The sequence below is a fragment of the Rhinolophus sinicus genome, chromosome 14 (assembly GCF_057876585.1).
Source record: "Rhinolophus sinicus isolate RSI-liver-muscle chromosome 14, RSI-T2T, whole genome shotgun sequence".
Lineage (NCBI taxonomy): Eukaryota > Metazoa > Chordata > Mammalia > Chiroptera > Rhinolophidae > Rhinolophus > Rhinolophus sinicus.
In genome coordinates this window covers 181960082-181979805 of record NC_142514.1, presented here as the reverse complement: position 1 = coordinate 181979805, position 19724 = coordinate 181960082, and the positions used below count along the sequence as shown (strand labels likewise).

At 44.9% G+C, this 19724-nt stretch overlaps 1 protein-coding gene across 7 annotated transcripts in view; it reads right to left on the bottom strand.

Annotated features, from left to right (window-relative positions):
- SLC22A11 (solute carrier family 22 member 11) overlaps positions 1–19724 on the bottom strand; it is a 113869-nt gene that overhangs the window by 56831 nt on the left and 37314 nt on the right. For 5 of the 7 annotated variants that reach the window (XM_088789667.1, XM_088789665.1, XM_019737849.3 and 2 more), the window contains exon 3: positions 4556–4680. The exons of the other annotated variants lie outside the window; for them this stretch is intronic. The gene's annotated coding sequence lies outside the window, so the exon portion shown is untranslated. The remainder of the gene's footprint in view (positions 1–4555; positions 4681–19724) is intronic. 7 annotated transcript variants of the gene reach the window in all.

Sequence of the window (19724 nt, the reverse complement as noted above, 5' to 3'; positions counted from 1 at the left end):
ACCCTGCATGACAAATGGTGCAGCGAGCAGGGTCTCCCGCACGATACCTGGCAAGAGCCTTAAAAGTTGAGCAGAAATGTAACAGTAACAGTCACTTATGAAAAAACACTGCTGTAATGCAGGGACTCAGCTCCTGCTCCCCACACAAGAACACCGGACATGGTGAGGCCAAAACAGAACAACAACAGAGCCATAGATAGGGGAGTCATACCACTATATTCTCAATGGCGGCTGATCGAGACACAAAAACAAACATCTGCCTGTACCCCAACGAGGGGTCACCCCAGTCTCGCTAGTGGCCAGGAGAGACACAGGAAGTAGGGTCCACACGATCTGCAATCCACCATCCGCGCTTGCTAACCCCACTTGCTAGCCTCAATCTGCCCTTGCTAGCCGCAATCCACTGTCCACTTCTCTGCCAACCAACCAACTCCCTAGTGTAGCCACAACAGTTATATCACTGGCCAATGGCCTACTGATAACAGCTGATGGTCACCCAGCCACAGCGGATAGCCATCTGATGACAGCTGATAGCCATCTAATAACCGAGCCAGCACCTTTCCGTGTGAGGTCGAGAGCCTGGAAACTGCTCTCCTGGCTCCGTCCCCACAACGGCTCTCTGGATGTATTTATCAGATGTCCACAATGTCCAGCACCAGTCAGGGTGAGAACGAAGGAAGACCCCAGCAGCATCAAGACACCAAAGTGAGCAAATGGGAAAGGTCAAGGGACAGGAAAAAAGAGACTCCTCGTGACCCTGAAACCTGCCGGGCCACAGGCTGACTCTGGGTCACTGTGAATCAGGGATTTGGCCCCTCTTGCTTCGGGGAACCCTTGGGTATGCCCATGAAACCCATGAGCAAGGGTGGTTAACCTGACTGAACTCCACTGAGCTTATGTCAGGAAAGAGCGCCATCCATTCTTCCCACCTCACATCCCGATAGCTCCTTCCAGGGTCGCGTTCATTAACAAAAGTTTCCTAAATGGCTGAAGCTGAACTCATGACCTAAGACCACCAAAGCCCCTCAGCCCTGAGACCCTGTTCTGGCTGGAAGCCGCAAGTATCCATGGCAACCACGGCTGACCACCCAGGAAAATGCAGACTTCCCTGGAAACAAGGCCACATCTGAGTGAAACCAAGGGAACTGTGGGTCCAGCTTGTGTGGGGCGCCCCCAAGTGGTCAGCTTTGGCGGAAGCTCATGAGTGTCCCAGAGACCAAGACAGGGATTCTGTAAAAGTGTCCAAAACCGGACTTTTTCTGAGCATGTTGCCATGGGGAAATGAGTTTGGCACGCTTCAGGCCCCCTCCTGGCCCCCTTGGCATCCTGGCATTGCCGTACTATGCATTTGTTTGTTGGTTCATCTTTACATGCGCGGAGCCCCTCCTCTCCACTGGGCCTAGGAGACCCAGGGGACCCAGGGACAAGCAACTCACCGAGCCCCTTCCCTCTAGGAATGTGTATGACATCCAAGAGAGTGGGTCTAGTTCACTGGGACGAAACAATTCAACTTTGTTTTCATAGGAAAACAAAAGCAGAGCGCTCATGGAGGGGCATAAACAATGTACAAAAAATTTTAAGGTAAAACAGGAGAGTCTCTAGAAATTTTACATTTGGGTAGATCATTTCCAGGTCCTTCTCTGTTTTCTCAGGGCACACATTACTTTTCTGTGTTGAGGATGCTTCTGTGGAAATATTTGAAAATGTGGAGCGGACTATAGAATCAGAAAGATCTGGGTTCGATTCTCAGCTCAGCCTGTCATCAGCTGTGTGGCCCTGGCTGAGTAGCTTAATCTCTTTGACCTTGTGTCCTCTTCTGTAAAATGGAGATTATATCTATTTTCCACAAGGCAAAGGAATCTTAAACTCATTTATAAATCTCCTAGGAATTTCAGATTACAATTGATTCATATTATCCGAGGTAGCTATGTTCTATAAAGTCACTGCAAACCCTGAATTATCGAATACTGAACAATTGCTTTTATGGGAAATACAGGGTTAGGGCCCTGCCAGCCTCTGGTCACAATATTTTGTCAACTCATCAATACATAACCTACTTTTATATGTGTTTCTGTTCAAAAACAACTTATTTAATATGTAGTAGGTCTGACAATTAAGTTCACGAACTTGTAGCAATGTTGCTAACCTTTTTTTGATATCAGAGGGATTATTCATTATGAATTTGTACCAACTGGACAAACAGTTAACCAAGTTTACTATTTGGAAGTGCTGAAAAGGCTGCGTAAAAAAGTTAGACAACCTGAACTTTTCACCAAAAATTCATGGTTCTTGCCTCACGACAATGCACCAGCTCACACGGCACTGTCTGGGAGGGAGTTTTTAGCCAGTAAACAGATAACTGTATTGAAACACCTTCCCTACTCACCTGATCTGGCCCCCAGTGACTTCTCTTTTTACCTGAAGATAAAGGAAATATTGAAAGGAAGGCCTTTTGATGACATTCAGGACATCAAGGGTAATACAATGACAGCTCTGATGGCCATTCCAGAAAAAGAGTTCCAAAATTGCTTTGAAGGGTGGACTAGGCACTGGCATTGGTGCATAGCTTCCCAAGGGGAGTACGTCAAAGATGACCGTAATGATATTCAGCAATGAGGTATGTAGCACTTTTTCTAGGATTAGTTTGCGAACTTAATTGTCAGCCCTTATATTGTTGATTGGTTAGTATTCAACTCACAACCAACAGCTCATGCCTGAAGCTTATCTAACACAGATGTTTTCTCCACAAGGCGGGGCCTCTGGTACTTAGGGACACCAGACAGCACTTCAGTACAACCCTTGGGGGCCATTTTAAACAAAAAAAATCACCAAGAAAAAGCACAAAAAATGCAAAAAAAAAAAAAAGTGGCACCAAATAGACTTTGAAAAGGACCCTTGTTTACAGTATGAGAGTGGCAAGGAGACAGCAGAGTATTACCTTGTTCCACTTCAGCTAGAAACAGGCACTTCAGGCAACTCAAGGTTTTTGCTGCTCTGTGCTTGTCCACAAATGACTGCGAAAGCGCTTCAAGTATTGATTTTGGGTCACAGATACATTTTAGCAAGTAGGTGTATCTGCAAATATAGAATCTGCGAGTAGGGAAGACGGACAGTCTCTGCAGCATGGGTTCTCCGTGCCTCCGTCAGTGGCCATCTATTTAGGTCACTGAGCTCTGTGCGGCTGTTGGATACGCGGGTGGGGACACCTGGGCTGACGGGTCTCCTGGGCTCACTCAGGAGCAGGCCTGCCCCAGGCTCTAGCAACCTCTGCAAAGCCACAGTGAAACACCAAGAGCTTGATTTGCCTTGTCTCTGAAAGGATGTTTCTACATTTAAGCGATCTTCGATCCTAGGGCGTCACTCTGATTTTTTCCCTCTCATGAGAAAAGCAACAAAAAGAGGCCAAAGTTCACGTCTGGACCTGTGCTCATGCATGTTCAAGAGAGAGGTCGGGGACATTGGGACCTCTCAGGCCAGCATCGCCCTTCTGACCTGCTCAAGGATGTCACTCCAGCAACCTCCCCTCCCCCTCTCGCACTGTCAGTGTGTCCCTCTCTTCTCAAGACCCCCAGTGACACCCTTGTCGCTACATCCACAGGTCAACTCTCAGATCTCAATTACTGGACTTGTCTGTAGCACCTGACACAGCTGATCATTCCTTCTTGAAATGTTCTCTCCCCTTGGCTCTGCGCGACAGGGGGGCTCCTGCTGTCGCCCTCACTGGCCCTCCCCAGCCCACTAAGGGCTCAGCACCGAGGCTGTGACCTCTCCACACCCAGCCCTGCAGGATCGCAGCCAGTCGCATGGTTGTCGGCAGATCCATACTCCGACCTTGCCTTACACCGTTAACTCCCTTAGCCCAGCATTCAACTGAGCATCTCCCCTTGAACATCTAGGAGGAGTCACAACTTAACACACCAAAAATGAATCCTATCTGGTCCCCACAGCCTCCCCCAAGCAAAGGGAAACTGCCCTGGTCTGGTGTCTCAGAACAAAATCCTGGAGTCATTCTTGGTTCTTTGCATTCCCTCACATTCCACGTCCAACCCACCAGCAAATCCTGTCAGCACCACCTACAGAATAAATCTAGACTCCAACCTCATCTCCCTCCCTCCCTGCCTCCCCAGTTGCTACCCTTGGCAGCCGCCCCCCCCATCCAGTGTGATCTTACCTGCCTCCCTGTCTCCACCCAGCACCCTGGGACCCTTTGAAAACAGTGTTTCTCCACAGTGGCAGGGCTGCCCAGGTGCCATTTGGAAGTTATAATAGTAGGAGCCACTTTGGCTCTTGCAATGATTGTGTTTGGCATTTAGTGGCAGGGCCGGAGCAGCCCCGATGCCTGCAACAGCCCCCCAGAGGAGAACACTCCTGCTCCCTGCAGTGGCTCCAGGGTTCTCCAGGACACTCCTGAGGGCACAAAACCAGTTGGCCAGTTATTTGTGCCTAGAACCCAACCCTATTTTACATGTAAAGCCAAAGTGTCTTTTGTGCGTGCTTAATACACACCGGCTTTTCCAGGCATGCAGCTGCCACACAAAGTGATGGGAAGTTGTACCTTGTTCGGTTGGGACTTCTCCGTTCACCATGGCAGAGCCTCAGAGTGCTAGTGACATCGGTGGCTATGAGCTGGCCTCTGTAGCTGTCGCATCAAACACCTGCCAGTATACCCGTGCCACAGGCCTGGTAACAGATTTAGGGACAAGTGTTATTAGATTAGCAGTCATGTGAAACACAAGGATTTCACTGAATTTCATTATAAAAGGTTGTTCTATATATTTTTAATGTTTATCTTATAGGGCAATGAAAAGAAATCTGTGCTGTGGAAAGTAACATGATGAAGTCATTTATCTGCTTCAGTTTGCCTGGTGCTTTTCCTTATCCTCTGACCTTCTCCCCAGGCTCCCCCCAGCCTCCCAGAAGCTCTGAGGGCACTGCTTCTCTCCCAGCCAGCATCGCTCCCATGTCACCATCCAAGGCACCAGTGTGTGGTCCACAAAAGTCTGCCTCCCCGGGGGACGGTGTTCCTTGCGGGTGGGAGGGGGGATGTAATGTCTCTGGGATGTTTCTCTTTTGCCCTGTCCCTGTCACGAGTGGAAGGCCCGGATCACTTGTGAGAATGACAAGCTTCCTCATTTTCTCCCCTCCGAGAGTCGGTAATTGTCAGGGCATTTTATCCCCGCTGTCATTACAGCTAGTTCCCTCCGTCTCTCCGCCATTACTTCCCAAACTCTAGTTTTATTCTGGGGTTCACTGCACCTCGGCTCTCCCATTGCTCCGTACTTCACGTATACGGTGGCTTCCAATCTCTTCTCTGAAGTTCTAACTTATTCACTATGAGGAGTGAGCCCTCCTACCACATGAAAATACTCATAATGCACCCAAACACTGCAACTTCTAGGGCAGTTGTACAGAGTGGTTACATTTAAACAATAATTATAGTTTTATTGTAATTTGCTTTTCCCTCCTTTATATCATGATTAGGGGATTATGTGGATTTTTAAAAAAAAACTATATGTGTAGGTAGAGGACATTGTCTCTAAATTTCATTTCCAGTTACTATAGAGGGGCTCACAATACATCTGTTGGGAAGGGGACCTCTGGGCCTAAAATTATGAGGCCCACTATTACGAAAATTAAGTCAGAAAAAAAAGAAAAAAAGAAAGAGAGAAAGAGAGGAAGGAAGGAAGGAAGGAAGGAAGGAAGGAAGGAAGGAAGGAAGGAAGGAAGGAAGGAAAAGAAAGAAGGAAGGAAGGAAGGAAGGAAGGAAAGGAAGGAAGGAAGGAAGAAAGAAAGAAAGAAAGAAAGAAAGAAAGAAAGAAAGAAAGAAAGAAAGAAAGAAAGAAAGAAAGAAAGAAAGAAAGAAAGAAAGAAAGAAAGAGAAAGAAAAGTAAGTCAGGTCACACCCCTCCTCTCAAGGCCACATGATCTGCCCCCATCACGTCCCCACTGGAGTTCTCAGTGTTCCCTGTTCTGTCACACGGGCCTGCTGCTGCGCCTCTAATGTGCCAGGCACACTTCTGCCCCAGGGCCTTGCACTAGCTGTTCTTATTTCTGGAGCTTTCTTCCCCCAGATATTCTCACACCTCACACTCTCGCTTCCTTAGATCTTTCCTCAAATATCTGTGCAGCCTCCCCTGACCCCAAGTGCAGCCCCGCACTCCCTGCCCCTCAGCCTGGCCTACTTCCTGCCAGCATTTGTCACCAGCTGAGGAACTACTGATATTACACCTTGCCTTATTTATTGTCAGTCCTACCACCCCCACCCCCAACCACTGGAACATGTGGGCAGAGAGTTTTGTCTGATTCGTTCACTGCTGGATTCCCAGTGCCTAGATCCATAAACAAATATTGAATGAATGAATGAATTAATGAATGAATGAATGAATACCTGCCTCGCAAAGTTGCTGTGAAGGTTAAATTAAAAGGCCTGGTTTGGTGCTGGACACGTGGCAACTATGAAATCCCAGCAGTCCCCTCCCCCAGAGTCCCTGGTAGTAAAGGCCCTCACAAGTATTTAGTGGTCCAGAAGGAGCTGGGAGAGTATTTCCTTGGCCCAAAGATAATGTATGTGGATCCAAAAAGAGGAGTTTGGTGCACTGGACACCAGGGCGTCCAGAAGGTAGAGGAACAGGGTGAGGTTGAGGAGCCTTCCCTCGGCTGAGCCCAGCAGGAGAACTGTCACTGGGAGCTGGGGATCTGGGCAGCAACACGGCTCTGACACAGACACGCGTCTTGGCTTCCAGCCCAGAATTGACAGGATCCAGAGTTGCCACATGCCTGCCATGTTGACGTGCTGCCAATGCCCTTGGGCACACAGGAGATTAAAAAAATAAAAGAACTCCTTTTAAACTGGAATAGTTCTGTTTGTTTGCTTTCTGCAAATTTACTTAGGTCTTCTAAATAATAGTAAATAAATATGGAAAAAGGAGTTTTTAGAACTTGAATTGCATTTGGGTTTCAGAAAGATGACCTGGGAGCTGGGCATCTAAGGCGAGATATTTAAGGAGGCGCTCACTGCTTTTTAAGGCCCAGCCTATACCAGTCCAACCCTGAGAGTGGTGCTTCCTTAAATTTTACGCAGTAGGGGCCTCTCTTGCCTCAGCCTTTGCCCCTGCTGGGACGTTTGTGGGAATGCAATGGGAGGGAATGACTCTCTGGGTAAATCTACACTGGGTTGTCAGAACCCATTGAACTGTACACTTAAAACAGGTGCATTTTATCGTATGCGCACTATATCTCATAAAGTTCACTTTATAAGATCCTATACACTCCACGTTCTTCGATAAGAAGCCCAGACGCAGTATCTCGCTGATGCTTGCCGTCATCAACTCTAAAGTTAAAAATTAGAAAAACTTGATTGGGTTGTGAAATGGGATCAAGACAAGGCCTTAAAAATGGTCAAACACACACAGACACATTAGTTACAAATAGGTTTCATAAATATAAAATAATAGAAAGAGTATAACACGTCATCAGGAATAGGGTTACGCAGAAGTTGCTGTGAATAAATTGTCTAAGACTCGTTAAGGGAGGAGCTGGTGGTGATGAAAGTCTTATGGAAAGGTTGGGTTGGAGTGTTGACAACTCAAGATGGTTGAATCTGTGAGGGTAAATGAGCTGGAGGAAAACAGAACACTGAGGAGGGAACCCTGAGTCACTTGCTGACTTGGCAAGAAGAGCTGTGATGAAGACAGGTGTCAGGGAGCCACACACACACACACACACACACACACACACACACGCACACACACCCCTGCCCCATGCCTGAGAGGTTACACCACTAGCCTCCTAGGGCTGCTGTAACAAAGCACCATACACTGGGTGGCTTAAAACAACAGCATTTATGCTACCCTAGTTCTGGAGGCTAGAAGTCTGAAATTAGGATATCAAAGGGCCATGCCGTCCCCAAAGCTCAAGGCCCTCTTAGCCTCATCCAGCTCTGGTAGTTGCCGGTGATCTCGGAAATCCTTGGGTAAGACACATCGCTCCAATCTCTACCTCTGTCACCACGTGCACTTCTTCCCCGTGTCTCTGTGTCTTCACATATCTTCCCTCTGTGCCTGTCTGTGTCCAAATTTCCCTTCTCTTATATTACACCCACTAAATGAGGCAGTGAGGAACACAAAGAAAGATGTCTTCTGAAGCCTGCCCAGCTGGCTTGCTCAGTAGGTCAGCCAACTATGGTCTAGCACCTCATCTTTGCAGTCACTGAGGCCTTGCTGGGCCGCTCAACAGGGGAGAACTGTGCTGCCGTGGTTTCTTAGCTGCTGGTGGTACAGTGACAGAATCGGGCCTGCCAAGTGCAAGGCCAGCATCTGCAGTGTGACGCTTCCATACAACCCGGTTTCTTTCAGCCTCTCCTTACCACACCTGTGTGGAGGGTTCAAAGACAATACTGCAGCCTCCCTGCCTCTCCTGACGCCAATTCCCAGTGTCCCATGATAGCCCACATTAAGATTCAGTTCACTGATCAGTATAAATCTGAGATGCCGAGGCTTCCACAAGAGCCCTTGAATCTAATTAAAATCTCACGAGCCACAGAGCTGGTGCCCCTCGTGGGAAATGTCCTCCTGAGCCCATATTCTCCTCACATTTCCATGATCAATACGTCTCCGGCTTCTTCTTTCCCATTTGTTTGTCCTGTTTTTCCTCCTGTTTTTGAATTCCAGGTCTAGTTTGCCTGAGGTAACCAGTCCATTGGGAGATGCTTCCAAATCCCGTTTGTTCCCAGATTTCCCCCAAGAAACATTTAATAGCATTCACCAATCCAGCAACCGCTGGATAACGCCCAGGGCAAGGAAGAAACACCACAGCCCTGCTCATCAGGGGCCTGGACACAGCCTCTTGTCAGCACTGTGGACAAATTCTACATCAGAAATCTGTCTTTCCATCAAATCATTAGTGCCTGGAGCAAATGAAATGGATTTGAATTTCACTGCTAAGTTAGAAGCTCAGAGGTTTTCTATTTCAAAATGTACTGACACTGTTTTCCTACAGATATCAATGATTCAGATTCTGTGTCTATTTCTTTCTTGTTTTATTTTTATTTTTATTATTAATGTTGATAATGCCTTTTGTCTACAGCTGACAAACTGCTTTCCCAGACAACAGGGCCACCCTCATCTTGTAGACGAAGACTTGTGCGGCTACTGAGGGAAGCCAAACTTCCAAAAACTTCAGCTCTCATCTTTAATTCAATGCTTTCTCCCCTATGTGGCCTCCCCCTGAAGCTAACGAATGAAAATTGTAGTAAAAGAACCTTGAAGGGTAGTGGTAATACACTTATTGGAATCACTTTGGAAAAGTGGTCAGAATCTGTGAACCAGAAGATTCCTGCATGGAAGGCTAGTAAACCGATTCAAGAAGTCCTTACCCTCCAAAGGAGTGGGGCTCTGGCAGGAGACTCGCCAGATGACGTCTGTTACTTCTCCCAAACAGAGAAGCGGATCCTGTCCTGTGTGTGTGACTTGCGGCTCCTGGAGGGCTCGTGGCATGGACTCCTTGTGTTCACAGTCAGTTCCCTACCCACTGCCAGAGTCCTGGCTCGCAGGAGAGGTAGAGATTCAAGAAATCTGTATTTCCCCAGTTCCACTGTTCACTCATTGTTATGTGCTGAACTGTGCCCCCCCCCACATTCATATGTTAAATCTAACGCACAATGTGATGGTATTTGGAGGTGGGGCCTTTGGGAGGTGACTGGGTCACGAGGCAGAGCCCTCATGATGAGATCAGTGTCCTTATAAGAAAAGACCAGAGCCAGCTCTCTTTCCACCATGTGAGGCAACGAGAAGTCAGCAGTCTGCAGCCCGAAGAGGGTCTCAGCAGAGCCCGACCATGCTGGCACCACGATCTCAGACTTCCAGCCTCCAGAACTGTGAGAAATAGAGTTCTGTTGCTGATGAGTTACTCCGTTTATGGTACTTTGTTATAGCAGCCCAAATTAAGACATCAAGCAATTCGCCAACACCTCCCAACAATTCAATTCAATGATTACACTACCTACATGTCCCGTTCCACAAGTTAAAGGGCTCAGTCCTACAAGACTGCCTCCACTTCAGACCCTAGTTACAGTCTTGGGCCACCCATACTTCTGAGTGAGTGGCTATAAATTGAAGATTCCCATGACACTCTCCTCATGTTTGATAATTTGCTAGAACAGCCCACAGAACTCAGGAAGTCACTGTACTTGCTATTACCATTTTATTATAAAGGACACAACTCAAGCAGAGTCAAATGGAAGAAATGTACAGAGCATGGTATGGACGGAGGGGTACAGAGTTTTCATGCCCTCCCTCTCCAGGCGAGCCACCCTCCCAGTACCTCCACGTGTCCACCAACCCCGTCATTTAAGGGGTTTTATTGGAGGCTTCACCATATAGGCATGATCAATTATGAGCTCAATCTCCAGCCCCTCTCCCCTTTCCAGAGGTTGGGGGTGGGAATGAAAGTTCCAACCTTCTAATCAAGGTTTGGGCCTTCTGGTGACCAGCCCCCATCCTGAAGCTTTCTCGGAGCCCACCAAGAGCCACCACCACAGAACAAAAGACGCTCCTACCCCTCAGGAAATTCCAAGGCATTGAGGAGGTCTGTGTCAGAAACTGGGACATACGAGTATTATGGGGACATAGCTCATTATACCACAGTCGGGATAGGAAGGAACAACAGTAGAACACTGGTGTCAAGGACAACTGGGGAGGAGGTACGTGAATGGATCTCTTGGAATGGACACAGAGAGCAAGGGTCTGTGTGTGACCCATGCACATGTCCACAAGGACAGTTACTGCTGTGGAGGCTCTCAGGAATCCAGTGGAAAAACACTCCAAACCAAAGACCTAAATTTGCAGCCATAAGTTGCCTCTCATGTGGGTAAATGTTACGTTCAGGGGGGTGCTGAGCCCCGAATGTATCTATGTAAACACGGTTACCCTCCCAAGCAACACCAAGGAAGCCAGATGGTTCGATTTATAATAAAATTTCAATTCACCGGTAATAGGATGCATTATTCCATGAAAATTTTGGTGTAATTAGCTATCCATTTGGAAGGAAACAAAGTTGGATGTCTACCACACACATACAAAGAATCTTAATCAATTCAATATTTACACATATATATTCATATATATAACAGTGAGATGAAACATAGGACGGTGTATTTATAAGTTTGGGGTAGTAGGGCCTCTCTAGGCATAACACACAAACCCAGAAGCCAAAAGGCAAATTCTCATGTATTGATTACATAAAAATTTTAAATTCAGTATCACATGATACATTATAATTACTGTTAAAAGATAAACGACAGATGGGAGAAAATATTTGTAGCACATTTGTTCATTCATTATTCAACAGATACTTAGTGAGTACGTACTGTGTCCCAGGCACAATCCTGGATGATCATAACTTTACTTTTAAAATATTCACAAATTTGCATTTTTACTCAAATTTTTCATTTATGTGTTACTAAGAAAAGGGTTCATCTCCAAAATATGTGAACTGATATACCTAAAATAAAACATTAAAAATAAATAAAAATAAAACAACAAAAATTGAAAAGAAAGGTATACACACAAAAAGATATATCTGATGTATGTTAGGATTAGTTTTGGTTGCATATAAGAAGTCAGAAAAGCAGTGGCTTAAATACAGTAAAAGTACATTTCTCTCAAATATATGGTGATGGAAGGAGAACTGAATGGGTGGTAAACACACAATGGGATTTATAGATGATGTAATACATAATTATACACCTGAAATCTATGTAATTTCACTAACAATTGTCACCCCAATAAATAAAAAATTAAAAAAAGTACATTTCTCTATCACATAAGAAGATGTGGATGAAGGCCATCTAAAAATAGTACAACAATTCCGTTGTCAACTGGGACCCAGAATTCTTCCTGCTTTCTGTTCCACTATTCCAATATTTGGTGCCATCCTCAAGGCAACCTCATGTTCCAAGATGGCTGCCACAGTTCCAGCCATCCACTCAGCATTCCAGGCAGCAGAAAGAAGAAAGGGAGACAGAACAAAAAGGTGCCCACCCTGCCAGATTGACTCCCTTCAAGCAGCCGTTCTGTCCTACCAACATTTCATGGGCCACAATCTCTTGCAAGAGAGGTTGTTTAATATAGTCTTTTAGCCAGGTACATTTTCACCATAAATACAATTAGGGTCTGCTACTAAGAAAGAATGGGAATATTACTAGGGATGGCAACTAGAAACCCCTGCCACACTAGACAAATACTAACCAACAAAAGCTGGCCTGGCAATATTAAAATAGAATTCATGGCAGAAAGCATTATTAGGCATACATAAATAAATATACAACACAATGATAAAGTATACTACCATGAATTTGCATGCATCTAACAATATAACTTCAATATGCACAAAGCAAAAACTGATTCATTTATAATGAGAAATTGAAAAGTCTTGCCTGGAGGAAGACTTTGATATTCATCTATCAGAAACTAATAGTTCAGGCAGATAAAAAAATGTTGTAATTATTTCTAATGTCTGAACAACATAATTCACAAGCTTAATCTACTTTCTATATTTGGACCCAACAAATAAGCAATATTCATTATTTTCAAGCACATGTTGAACATACAGTAGTGCCTCAGTTTTCGAACGTCTCCATTGACGAACATTTCGGTTTACGAATGCAGTAAACCCAGAAGTAAATGCTTTGGTTTTAGAACACACCTCGGAAATCGAACATGTCATACGGCTTCCGCTGAGTGCAAGATCCTGAGGCCTAGCTGTCGGCTGTTTTTGAACGTTTCAGAACTCAAACGGTCTTTGGGAACGAATTACGTTCGAAAACTGAGGTACGACTGTATATAAAATTTGACCGTTATGAGGTCACAGAGGAACTCAAGAAATGCTGAAGAAGGGGTGGCCAGTTAGCTCAGGTGGTTAGAGCGTGGTACTAATAACACCAGCATTGCTAGTTCAATACTAGTATGGGCCACTGTGAGCTGCGTCCTCCTTAAAAAATAAATTAATAAATAATAAATAAAATAATAATTAATTAATTAATTTTAAAAAAAGAAATGCTGAAGAGTTTGTCTTATAAACCACAATCTCTGAGTACAATGCAGTTAAACTGGAGAACCACTATTTTTTAAAAAATTTTAACCCCACTCATTTAGAAATAAAAAGTTAACCTGAGATAACTATAGATTATAAAGGAACCTACAAATAAATGACAAAATATTGAGAATTTGTCGTCTACAAAAGCACAGCTTTTGAAAACTTGTGGGATGCAGCTAAAATGCATAGCTACTGAGTTCTAAATTTATACCCTTACCTGTATTATATTTTTTTTTAATGAAGATTTAAAACAGTGATAAAGCATTCAACTCAAAAAGCTAGAAAACATTAAAGAGAAAACCAAAGAAAATATAAGGAATGAAATAAAAATGGTAGAAAAAAAATATTAATGAAATGGAAACTTTTACACTTTGGAGATAATTAGTGTCAGAGGAGACTGTTTATCCCCTGCTTCAGAGGCTTCCTTCCAAGCATAGGGAGGAAGGTGGCTGGCCTCCTCTAACTACTCCACCTCATACCTCCTGGGGGACCAGAGTAGCTTTCCTGATTGGACCCAGAAACTAAGCATGTGTGCATCTGCCTCTTCCTGTTTCCTCGGGGTGGGTTACAGTTTCTCAGTCTGTGCATAGGGGCACATGAGTCTGTCTCACTCTGGGATTCAGCCCTGGAAATGCCTTTGCCCCCACATAGAAGTTTCATCCTCCTCTGTCAACCTCATCAATAATAAAGATGATAACTTAGTGAGCCCTTTTGTCTTATTTTTCGAATGACCTATAAATTCCATAAGAAAGACAGATGATGTTTACTGGGTTCCCTAAACGACCTCCCCAATCAATAGCACCAAAAGTGGATTCCTTGAAAAGACCAACAGAATAAACTTCTAGCAAGTCCAATCAACTCAAAGGATGAGGTCATAAACATTAGGAACAAAAACAGAGATTATAACTATTGATACCATAGGGATCTTTAAAACCATTAGAGTAGATTATGAACACAATTATGTCAATAAAAGTTAAACCTTAAATGAAATTGTACACAGTTTCAAAATAATATAAAAGACAGACCCCATTTATTTTAGGAAGATGGCATAACTGATATACCAGTTGGAAAAAGACTACACAAGGAAAGAAAATTATAAACCAATTTCACTTTTAAACATACATGTAAAAACCCTAAGCAAAATACAAGCAAAAAAAAGCATGGTGTGTTTCTAAAATACATACATTATGGGATTATCTTAGACATGAAATGATTAATTTTAGAAAAATATTTAGATAAAAGTTGCCACATTAACAGATTAAAGAAAAGATCGCTATCTCAGTAGATGCAGAAAAATGTGTAACAAAATTTAACTTATTCAGGACACAAACTAAAAATAGAAAGGGATTCCCTCAGTTTGAGCAAAGATATCTACCAAGAACTCATAGCAAATTATCATTCTTCATATGAAAACATTAAAGACAATACCATTAAAATTCAGGAATAAAACAAAGATGACAGCAGCCACTCCTCTATTCCACATTGTACTGGAGAGCCTAGTCGATTCAGTAAGCCATGAAAAAGAAATAAAAGTGCAAGAACAGAAAAGAAAGAGCCACAACATCGTGGTTCCTTGCTAATACTGTGATTGTCTACATAGAAAATCCAAGTGCTTCTGCAAACTTTGGACAGTAATAAAGGTCCAGATACAAGATCAACATAATAGATTAATAATAGCTTATGCCTGGCAACAACCCATTAGAAAATACCACGTAAGAAGGCATTGCTTACAATAGCAGCAAAAACCATTAGGAATTGAGATTAAAAGAACAGAGTGATGTGCAAGACCTTTCTGGAGGAAATTACAAAATATTAATGCAGAATGCAAGACACATGAACAAATAAAGATATATAGCATGTTCATGGATAGAAAGATTCAACATCATAAACATAACAATTCTTCCCAAATCAACCTCTAAACTTAATGCAATTCCAATCAAATTCTGAATGGCGTTTTCAGGGAACTTGACAATACAATCCTAAAATGCAAATGGAATAGTAAAGGATCGAGGATAACCAAAACCATCTTGAAGAACAAGAAACAGTAAAGGGAGGGGTTTTCCCCACCAGGCATCAAGACTTATAAAGTTACAACAATTAAAACAATGTAATAGTAATACCAGAATAGACAAATACACCCAGAAGCTGAACCCAGAAGTTTGATATAATAAAATCAATAATAAAATGATGGACTATTTAATAAATTGTACTGGGTCAACTGGTTGTTCATTGGGAACAAAATAAATGTAGGTTCCAGTCTCACTCTGTGGTGGACACGGGTGCCCTGCCCACCGCCACTTCACACTCCTGATGCGGACATACAGAGGTGTCCACCTGCAAATGTCTCTGAGGTCCTCGGGCTTCCACTCATGCTGCAGGCCCAGCAGGCTGGAAGCGCAGGCTGACTTAATGCCCTGGGAAGGGCTTTCAGGCAAAGATGATGGGCAGGGCTGAAAGACAAACACCACCACTTCCTCGTCCCTCAATCGGGACCGAGTCTCAGTTGCCCATCTTGGTACCTGCTGACCACTCACCCCTCTGAACCCTCCCTCTCTTCCCCTCTCATTGTTGGCACCCAAATCTTTGTCTCAGGTCGGCTCTTGGAGGGACCAAACCTACGATAACACCACACCAAAAAAAATAAACAAAGTACATAGGAGACTCAAATATGAAAAGAGGAAAAGCAAAGTTTAAAACATTTATAAGAAGAAAATATAGGAAAACCTGTTTATGAGCTCTGTGTAGGGGAAGGATTTCTGAAACAAGATGCGAAAAGCACATCATAAAGGAAAGGACTGATAAATGTGACCACGTTAAAATATAGCATTTTTGTTCAACAAAAGAAACCATAAACACAGTGAAAAAACAAACTACAGATTAGGAAAAGATATTTAAATCACACTAAATGACCACGACCGGAATATGTATGAACATCCTCGCAAGTATAAAAATCAGACAAAATGGGAAAATGAACTAAGGACAGAAATAGGAAATTCACAAAATAAAAAACAGAAATGACGAAGAAACAGAAAAATATGTTTTATCCCAATAATGCTTAAGGAAATGCAAATTAAAACAATGAAATAATCATATTTTATTTATCAGTTTGGCGACATTTTAGAAATGGAAAAAATGCGGGGGAAAGAACACACTCAAACACTCTGGCTGCAAATAGGAATCCCTATCACCTTTTGGGAAAACAATTTGGGGACATCTAAAAACATTTCAAATGATTATGCCCTATAACCCATCCCACTTTGAGAAACGCATCCTACAGAAATCCTAGCATGAGTATATAAAAAATATAATAAAGGGTATGTTTTTCTGCGTCATTAGAAAGTAGAAATAGAAGTTTAAATGTCTCTTGGTAAGGAACTGTAAAATAAATAAAACTATACTACTCATTAAAAGCAAGGGGTGAAACATAGTCTATACATACATGGAATATTATTCAGCCTTTAAAAGAAGGGAAATTGACACTCCTGCTACATCAATGAACCTGGGAGTCTGGGCCACCTGTTCATGCAGCTTTGGGACCTTCATGAGCCCAACTCCTGATGTGTCCCTTCCGTCTTATGATAGAGACCTGGCTTTGTGATCTAGTGGGTGATCCATCAGCTCATGATGTCCACTTGGTCACTCGGTCAGATGCTCAATTTCTACCAGGGCTGGGTGGCACCCAGGAGCCCTTCTCTGTGGCAGATGGGATAACCTTGCCCCAGCACCTTGGAAGCTTTGCTGTGGGTTTGCTGTAGTGACCTTTCCCACTACAGATAGCTCTAATACCAGAGGGTCTGGCGGGTCATATGTGCCAACCATGGATGCACAGATGCATGCACTCTAGCTCCAAACCCAAACAGGCCCAGCAGGTGTGTGCTTCTTTCCTAATGGTAGAAGCTACGGAGTGCAATGAGCCCACCTTACTTCGGAGGAGATGCCCCGACATGCCCAGACCCCGGACCTTTTAAAACTTCCCCAATATGCCAGGCCTTGAATCTTTCAGTTCCCCTCCCTCCGGCCTCTAGAGCACACATATTCTATCAAGGCTTTCCGCACACCTACTGCTTCTCACTCAGCAGGTCTGATTTACATGCTGCTGCTGATAGAGTGAACCGATGTGGCGGTCTGCAGGCTGTCCAGATGGACCAGGTCCCTTTGGATTATACTGTTACAGACAGCAGGAAAATTAACATAGCCCTGGGGTAAGGCCATGAATGCAAATGTTGGCCAGATCAATAGCCACATCCCATATACCCAAGATGATATTAACCAGCTCTGGGAAAGATGTCACGTCCTTCCCAGAAGCTGCACTGGGGGGACTACTTGATGGAGTTTCTAGTGGTCCACCGTCATCTGCCATGAGCAATCTGGCTTTTGCAGGGTCCGGACCGCTGAATTCAACAGGGCTGTGCCGAAGACCCCTACTCCTGCATCCTCTAAGCCTCTGAAGATGGCACTAATCTGTCATTCCTCCAGAAACTCAGTAGCGATTTTGATTTTCTACCTTAGCTGGGATGGGGCAGTGTGGAAGAGGATCAAGCAGGCTGTGTGAGGATCAAGGGGCTTCCACTCGGCCCTTCCAAGTAAAATAGCCAAAGTTCTACAGCTCAGGGGACCAATTGCTAAGGATTTTATACATTCAGGGACAGGGAAAGTGACCACCAAGTGGGTCTCTGGATACAATAGGCCCATTGTGAGATGGACCTAGGACAGGACTCCATTTATTACCTGGTCCCCATGCATTCTTACTCTACTGCAACATGATGGCCCTTGAACCCTATGTCCAACAGCCATGGAACGATCTGGGTAGCCCATTGCGGCAGCCTTGGACTCATGTCACTGAGCTCTCCCTTCAAGAGAGAAACTGCTGCAAGGCAGTGAGCTCACAGCCTCCACACTGGGGCCACATGTTGGAGCCAAGGCCATGCCCTCTCCTGGCAGCTCCTGACCCATGACTACACACAGCAGGGTAGCAGGGCCTGGCATTTTCTTCCCAACGTGGGACTCCTCTAAAGGCAAGCTGTGGGCTCTGACTCCCTCAGAGCCACAGAGCAGCTGGGGCTTTTCCTACCCTGTCCTCATTCCTTCTCACCCTCCCCTCACAGGTATTAGAATACCATTGCAGTCTGAAAGCTTCCCCAGCTGCTCCTGCTCCCGCCTTTTACCTTTCACAGGCGATGCCCACAACCCTCTTGCATTTCTAGCTCCATCTGTCCACCCCCCAGAGGACCTGAACTGACACACAGCCTTTCCCCACGTACATTTATAATACGCACTAGAATGAATGGCTGAAGTTTCCTGCTGTGGGTTGAGTTGCATCCCCCACAAAAAAGGTTGAAGTCCTAACCCCCGGTACCTGTGAAGGTGACCTTATTGGAAATAGGGTCCGTGCAGATGGTCAAGCTAAGATGAGATCATTAGGGTGGGCTCTATCCCAATATGACTGTGTCCTTGTAAAATTGGGACATTTGGACACAATGACAGACACATACACAGAGTAAGAACGCCATGTGACGATGAAGGCAGAGATCAGGGTGATGTCTCTACAAGCCAAGGAACGCCATAGACTGCCAGCAAACAACCAGAAGCTAAGGGAGCGGCCTGGAGCAGACTCTGCCTCGCAGCTTCAAGAGGAACCCACATGCCCACACCTTGATTTCTGACTTCTGCCTCCAGAACCATGAAACAATATGTTTCTGCTGTTTCAGCCACCCAGTTTGTGGTACTTTGTTACAGTAGCCCTTGGAGACGCATACAGTCCCTTTGGGGAAATCCTGGAGAAATCACTACTCTATGCCCCTCCCCTTGGGGCTCTGGCTTTGGAGGGGAGACGTCCCAGGCTGGGAATTCAGCCTTCTCTGAAATTCTGTTACAGTTAAGTCCTGAGCCTGTCTCCAGTGGTCTGGCCTCTGGCTGTAGAAGGGAAGGTTTCCTTAAATGCTGCCAAGGAATCCTCCTGACTTTGCTTTAGATTGTTGATCAATAACACTGAACTTGCCATTTTCTTTCTTCAAAGCATCAACAGCGCCCAGCAACAGCCTGACCAGTCCGTATCAGTCCTTACGATCATTATTTTCCCCAATGTCTCTCAAACACAAATCAGAGCATCCCTGTCCACCTGTATCCTGTCCCAGGTGACTAAGGCGGAAGCCGAGCAGCTCCACCGCCCACCGGTGACAGAGGACTCGTCACAATTGGCTAGCAGGGCATCCCACTGCAGAATCCCACCCGTGGGGTCGGCTTCCTAGGACCACTTCCAGTACTACCAGCCTTCAGGTGTCTAGAAGCAGAACCTGAGATAGGATTTTGGAAGCAGGGAGTTATCAGGACAAGATCCTCAGGGAGTGAGGGAAGAAGGACAGGCAACAGGAGAGGATGAGCAAGGCCGTGTTCTCAGGCTCAGCCCAGCCTTGGCTTGATGCACAAACTGTACCACAGACTTATTCCCACCTTGAGGTGAGGGGGCAGCCTCTTGCACTCTGTATCAGTTAGTTATAGCTGTCCCCTGAACCTTCCAGGCTCTGTGGCTCCATCAGCCAAGGTGCTACTCCAGAGAAGGGGGCAGGGCCCCGGAAAGGGGATCTAGTCTGGACATCACCAGCAGCTCTGCCATCACAGCCGTCTCTTCTGCT